Consider the following 7,621-nt stretch of genomic DNA (forward strand, 5'->3'; position numbering starts at 1 on the left):
AAGCTCCGAACCAAGTAAAAGAAAGCTTGTTAGCGTTGCTTGTCTTTTCATTCTTTATTCTATTGCGTATTTTGTATGTTTTCTGAAACGAGTGAAAAAGCAACGCGTGCTATTCACCCCCCCTCTAGCACATCTACTATCCTATAATTGGTATCAAAGCGAGGCCGCTCTAAATTGGTGAAACCACTAATCGAGCAAAGGGGGTTCTTCTTTGAAAAACAAACTATATACCGTTTTTTCTTAAAATAGATTCTTATGTCTTTCGTTTTTCCCTCTAAAATTATTTTAAAACATTCTTTTTCATCTTTTCACCATTGGTTAGTATTAGCAAAATATCACAGTTACTAAAATTTGTAATACTATTTTTTATTAATATTTTATTATTATTTTCTTGAAATTAGTGAATTGCTAGTTTTATTTTTCTCTCGCACTACTAATCCAAGATCAAGTCTTGGAATATTTGTTATTATTTTTTTGTGTACGAGATTCTTTTTTAAATGGCCTACCAAGATGGAAAAAGCACCGCATGCCTGCCACTCTTGTCCAACGAGAATTTCGGAGACTGGAAAGATCAGATGGAGCACTAACTGAAGACCCAAGTAAAGATATGGATTATAGTCCAGATTGGATTTATACTCTCCACTGAAGAAGGTGTGTCCATCGCCTGTGACAAGTGGGATGCACAAACAAGAAGAAAAATCAAGGCAAATACAAAAGCAACATGTACTCTTCAATGCGGCCTAACCAAAGAAGAGCTGAACCGAGTTGGTCCCTTCAACAGTGCAAAGGAGTTGTAGGAAAAATTGATTGAGCAGCACGAGAGCACCTCCGATATTAAGGTAAGTAAAAGGATTTTAATTTTAAATAAATTATATAATATAAAAATGCAGGAAGGTGAGTCAGCGAGCCAGCTACATGCTCGCATACAAGACCTTCTCAACGTCCAACACACAATCAGACAGAAGGTGGAAAATCAAGATGTCATCAGGTATGCATTAAATGCATTTCCTAGGAACACCTTGTGAGCATTAATGATAGATGCTTGCAAGGTCTCTAAGGACCTTTCCTCAATTAGATTAGATGAATTATTCTCAAAATTTGAATTACATGAATAAACTAATGCACCTTTGGTCGAGAAAGGTATTGCTTTAGTTGCAGGTGCAAGCATAACACGAGAACCAAAGCTCAAGCGCCATACTGAACCCAAATATGAAGATGAATCAGACTCGGAAGACGACGATGAGATTGTTGTTGAACTTGTGAACTTAGCCCGAAGGCTATACAAGAAGAAAAAAGGATTCACCAAAAAGTATATAAAATGGTGATCCAATTAAAAGGAATGCAACCAAGCCTAAAAATCAAGTCAGAAGTAACTTGCTATGGCTGCAACAAGAAGGGACACATCAAAGCAAACTGTCCAAACCAGAAGGAAACAAAGAATCAACAGAAGACGAAGGCGCTTTAAGCAATGTGGGATGAATCTTCATCAGAAGACTCCGACAAGGACCTCGAGCAGACAAATTTCCTCGCACTTCCAGCCCGAGAACAACTCGACGAGTTTGAAACCGAAAGTGAATTCGAAGCTGAGTCCGAAACAAGCCACGGATCCGTATCCATTTCAAAAGGGCCAAACACCACTGTAAGATCTTCTCAAGTAGATAAACTGTATAATTTAATTAACTATTTAATGTGCAAATTAGCTAAGTCAAATATCCAAGTCAAGTCACTCCAAAAAGAGGTAACAACCCTTAAGGAAGTGACTAGCCCAAGCTCCTTGACCGAACCTATTCAAACTGGAACTTCAACTCGGGTTCAACAACTTGAGAAAGAAAATTCCAGTTTGAAAGATCAAGTCAAGGAACTTAAATCTTGATTTGATTCTTGGGAAGCAAAAGGTCGTATACAATCAATCTGGACTTGGATATAAGACTAAATACAAATTCAAATCATACTTATCTCTTGTCACCCGAACAAATAGAAAAATAGTCCAAGAATGGGTCCCTAAGTCTAACTTGATTAATCAAGTGGGACTTGATCAATATTGGATCCCCAAGGATCAGATTCATTATCTTGATAGACTCTATCGAGGCTATGATCCAAGGGGAGCTAATAGAAAGACCATCCTCATTAGATAAAATTATTTGATGTCTGTTTTACTACTTTCACTATACATGCTTAGATTATGGTAGATAAGGATTTAGGCTTTATCCACACTTGACTAGTTAGACCTAGGATTTTCAGAAAGGAAATTAAATATTTAATTTCTTTAAAAAGCTTTGTCTAGAAGTGGTGGATGATCCCAAACCTAAGAAGGCCTAGTGCCTCGCCACAGCTTGGAAGCCAATTATTGAAATAGATATTTAATTAACTGACTATTAAACCTTAGTCTAACTTAATTGTTGATCAATCCTTAGATTAGAATTTAAATCGAAGATTAAATTAACCATCTCACAAAACAATTAAGGTTCCTTTATTGAAAATCTAGAAAAGGGTGAGATGGACCTAGGTTTAAAATATAAAGTAGCTAACCAAATCCAAATTAGTTAAACTCAATTAAGTTAACTAAAAATTAGTTCAATTAAACTAAGTCATTTTAATTAATAATTAATTTTAAAATCTAATTAATCATAATTAATTTTAAAATCATAATTATTCATAATTAATTTTAAAATCATAATTAAATTATAATTATTTTTAATTCATAATTAATTTCAAAACATTAATTATTTTTAAATCATAATTAATTTTAAAATATTAATTATTTTCAAATCATAATTAATTTTAAAAGTATAATTAATTTCAATTAATTCTAAAAAAAATCCTTAATCAAAGTAAATTATTTTCAAATGATTTAATTTTTAAAATCTTAATCATAATTATTTTTAATATTGTTTAAAATGTTTTAAAATTTAAAATTTAGTTGCCCAAATGTATATGTTTTCAAATTCAAACTTAATTATTTTGAAACTTAAATTTAAAATACTTTTGTCTTCAACATTTTGAAAGTTTTAAATTTAAACTTATATTTTAAAATCTCAAATTCAATATTTTTAAAATCCAAATTTAACTTAAATTATTTTTAAAATATACTTCTATATCATAAATATTTTTCAAAGTTAAAGATAAAATCAACTTAACTTAATTCCGTCTCACACATACTCATAAGCTGAACATGTTTACCAACATAGAATGAGTGAGATGAAAAATTAGAAAAATAAATAATAATTGATCCTGTTCAAAAATCGATGTGATGGAAAGCTAGGAATGTGGGAGTTCCGCTGACCACTTGTAGACTACGCTCTGCCCTGCAAAACAGATGACGCCAGTGCCGAGCCAGGGAAGGGATCTCTGGCATTGGTTTTCTAACGCTCAAGTCAGTCACCGGCGATGAAGTAGAATGTGGAGCAACAAGAACGTAGACTAGCGCATCACATACCTTCACCAATTCTTGGACCCCCTTTATATAGAGCTCCTGTAGCACGCGTACATGCCTCCCAAGATGGGCACGCTTCCCAAAATTTCCCCTGAAAAGACTTGTCAGTAAAGTATCTCTGACACAATACCTTAACAAGCCAAGCATATCTCTGATGTGATAGTGGAAGCTTCCATCGTATGATCTTCTGGTTGACCATGCTGATGTTGGCGACACTAACTCCCAAAAGGATGTCAATGGATAATACAGGAGGTCTGTTGCTAGGCCGAGCGGAATAGCATCTCTGCCAGAGTTTCGCTGCGTCTGAACTACGTCCGCAACTCTGCTGCGACTGCCGAATCCTGTAGTCGGGCCAAGCGGGGTAGCTGCTCGGCTAGGATACCGTATCCTCCTAGGCGTCCAACACCTCCTTAAGCGTCGGCTGTTTGGCGCATCCCCCCGAGTCAAAGGTAGGGTCAGATCGGGCACCTTCTCCTCTCGGTCGGGGACCTAATTGCCCGACCGACCGATAGACTTAACGTTCGTCCGACCAAATGTTACCCGAACGTTGACCGTCTTGACTTTGACCTCCATCGTGGCAACTATCCCCCACAGGGGGGCCCCTTCTTATCGCCGCATCAATAACTTTTATGTTTATTTTACATGCTTGGACTTTAGGACCCTCAAACATTTTTGGCATTAATTAAGGGAGAGTGAAAGGAAGGTTAAGATATTATTTTTTATTTTTAAAAATATTGGTTTTAAAAGTTAAACTTTTTAAAAGTTTAAAATACTTCTAAAAGAGGAAGTTTATTTTTTTTTAATTATTTTTTAAAAGAAAAATAATTATTTCTGAAAAGATAAAAACTAAGCTAAGTAAAGTTTTTTAAATATTTTTAAAGGTAGGTGTTTATCAAAATCTTTTTAAAAAGCTAAGCTTTTATGAAATTTTTTTAAGCTAAGTACTTAACTAAGTGTGCATCAAAAAATTTTAAGCTAAGTACTTAACTAAGCTTTTATCAAAATCTTTTTAAAGCTAAGTTTGTTTTCAAAATATTTTTAAAGCTAAGTTTTTATCAAAATCTTTTTAAAGCAAAGTTTTTATCAAAAGTTTTTCAAAAACCTAAGTAATTGACAAAGTTTTTTTGAAATAGCTAAGTATTTTAAAAGCATTTCTAATTTAGCTAAGTATTTTTCAAAGCATTTATTTTCAAAGCTAAGTTTAGCTAAGTTTTTTTAAAAAAAGCCGACTCACTTTCAAACGCTTAAAAATTAGCTAAGTTTTTTTTAAGTGCTATCCTTTAGGGGGAGCTTAAGTTAAACACAGTAAAAACCTTTTTGTCAAACAACCTTTCCTCCCTAAATTATTTTTGATATATGGCGAAGGGGGAGAGAATGGTCAAAAGTTAAGGGGAGTGATAAATTAAGAGGAAGCTAATACTTAGTGAGAAAATGCTATATTTTTCTTTAAATACTTTTTTCCATTAAACTGCTATATATTTACTTAACTTTTGAACCTGGTTTCCATAATCAAAAAGGGGGAGATTGTTGGTGTAGGATGCACCAAACGATCAAACCTGTGTTTTGATAATGGTAAAGGGTTCAAAAGTTAAAATGTCATGTTGTCTAACAAGTTTGAATGAGCTTACAGAAAAAGTCCTAAGTGTTCTTAGGTAAAAATCCTAGTGGATTCTAGGCAAGTGGAAACCCGTAGGGGATAGTAACCCTAGGTCTTAGGGGGCAGTAACCCTAGGTGATGGAAACTCCTAGTTACAGTTAGGTATGTGGAAACCCCTAAGGGGTGGTAACCCTAGGTCCTAAGGGGTGGTAACCCTAAGGTATGGGAAACCCTAGGGGATGATATCCCTAGATCATAGGGGGTGGTAACCCTAGGCAAAAAGTCCAGTCGGTCTGGAGGACTGGTCTGACAACATGTAAACTCTCCTGAGAAGAGTAAGTGAGGATGCATTCCCTTGTGAGGAAACAGTAGGCGTCGGTTAGACCTAAGGTCTCCGGAGGAAATCCGAAGTCAAAATCAGACAGTCCAAAGGCTATCAAAACTATTTATTTACATATTATCTGCTATGTGGTAACTCTATTTTGCAAGAGACTAACACTTTGCATAGGGTTAGAATCGACCGAGATCAGTCGACTAGACGTCAGGATCGGTCGACAGAACCTCCAAGCAGTAAGATCAGAGTTCAAGCGAGTGGACCGGGTTCGACCAAGGGATCGGTCGACTGAACCAAGGATAAGCGATGACTGGATTAGGCCGGGTTGATTGGGGCAGAGATCATCGGCTGATCGGTCGATCGAACGGTGGTATCGGTCGACCGAACGAAGGCTTATTCGAAGCGATGGAATTTGGACGGGAAGCGAGGTTGATCCAGGTAGGATCGGTCGACTGAACTAGGAGATCGGTCGACCGAACTAGGAGATCGGTTAACCAAACTAGGAGATCGATCTACCGAACTAGGAGATCGGTCGATTAATCAGTGATGAGTCAAACCTGATCCTAAGATTAGTGGATTTGGATTAGGTCTGGGTTGGCTATAAAAGGATGGCTCGACCAGTTGCTACAACAACAATTCTTGAAGAACAACTTGAGCTCTTGCGCGCACTTCAAAAACATCTAAATGCTGCTCCGATGATGATCAAGCTAGAAGTTCTATTTCTCCAAGTTGTTGGTAACAAGTCTAATTTTGAGTAATACTTGTAAGATGCATATTTGTACTTGTACTCAATTTCTGAATTTATAATGATTGCCCAACGAAAGCAATCAATGATCACAGGCCTTGGGGTAAGAGTCGCCACAGGCTCCGAACCAAGTAAAAAAAAGCTTGTTAGCGTTGCTTGTCTTTTCATTCTTTATTTCGTTGCGTATTATATGTTTTCTGAAATGAGTGAAAAAGAAACGCGTGCTATTCCCCCCCCCCCCCCCCCCTCTAGCACGTCTATGATCCTACACTTCTAAGTGTTGGATGACTATAGGTGTAAATTATAAGTTTGAGCTTATTTCTGGAGTCTTTCAAGCTGGATAGCTTGGTCGTGATTTTATCTTTTTCTATGGAGAGGGCCTTCTTGGCTGCCAACAGTGTCCCTGACTGACTCTTCAACTCTTTCTTCAATTTGACTGCTTCTTCTAATAGCCGCTTGACTAAGCCCTAGGAGGTGCTTGCCTCCCCAACCAAGCCTTGTAGCATTTTTTACTCATGGCTCAACCTGGCCAATTTTTGGCATAGAGTCAGTCCCTCCATTCAAAACTATTAAAGTAAAATGAATGTTAGATGAAACACATGAAACAGATGAATGTATGAGGGCATAATAAGCTTACTCCAGTAACACATTTGCAGAAGTGGTCAACTAGCTCCTCAAGTGAGCTTCAGGCCGCTCAGGCATGGGAATTTGCTCAAGTTTTGGATAAGGGTCCTTGAATCTTTATTATGTGCTACGGGGCCAAGGACTCAACTGAGTGGGTGGAAATAAAGTCATGGGTGGGCAGCCTAAGGATCATCCTGATCCACCTCTGCTTCCTTGGCTAACTTGGTGTTGTGGAGCTGGATTTAGATTTTCTTTTGGATTTGGAAAGGGAAGTAGAGTGTATTGTGGAAAGGGGTCTCACCACCTTAGTCGGAGATGACATCAAAAAGGAAATCGGCTCTCGCAAGATAGCTTCGATCAACAACTTAGAAAATGAAGGCATTCACTCAGATGAGGCTGGAGTAGGCCGACCAACTGCAACTTCAGGTGCGGCGGAGGTAGAACTCTCTCCTAGCTCAGAGTGTGGTCATGCCATCAATGCCACGACGAAAGTTTGTAGAGATGGGGTCGCTGACCGAACGGGGGTTGCTTATCAGTGCCTTTTATGGCGTTAACAGTGGATCAGGGGTTTTGCGGAGGTGATGGACTTAGAATGAATAACTACCGGAAGTAAGGAGGGACGTAGAGGTGGCAACTCCTCGATGTTGGTTGTCGCGTTGCTACCGATGACTCAGCTTGCCTCCTCTTTGCTTGTCGACTCCTCGGTGGGGCCGATCGAAAATATTCCATGACTTTTTAGCTCAGCTTCCCCCCAAGCGTCCATCTCATCGATCACTAGCTTTGTGGAGTCACTTAGTAACACTTTCCACATGGTTTTAGCTACAAAATAGAGAAAAAAATCAGTGAGATCCAATAGAAATAAGAGGATGAATGTCTCACCGAAATTGT

Source organism: Zingiber officinale, chromosome 1B (genome assembly GCF_018446385.1).
Source record: "Zingiber officinale cultivar Zhangliang chromosome 1B, Zo_v1.1, whole genome shotgun sequence".
Lineage (NCBI taxonomy): Eukaryota > Viridiplantae > Streptophyta > Magnoliopsida > Zingiberales > Zingiberaceae > Zingiber > Zingiber officinale.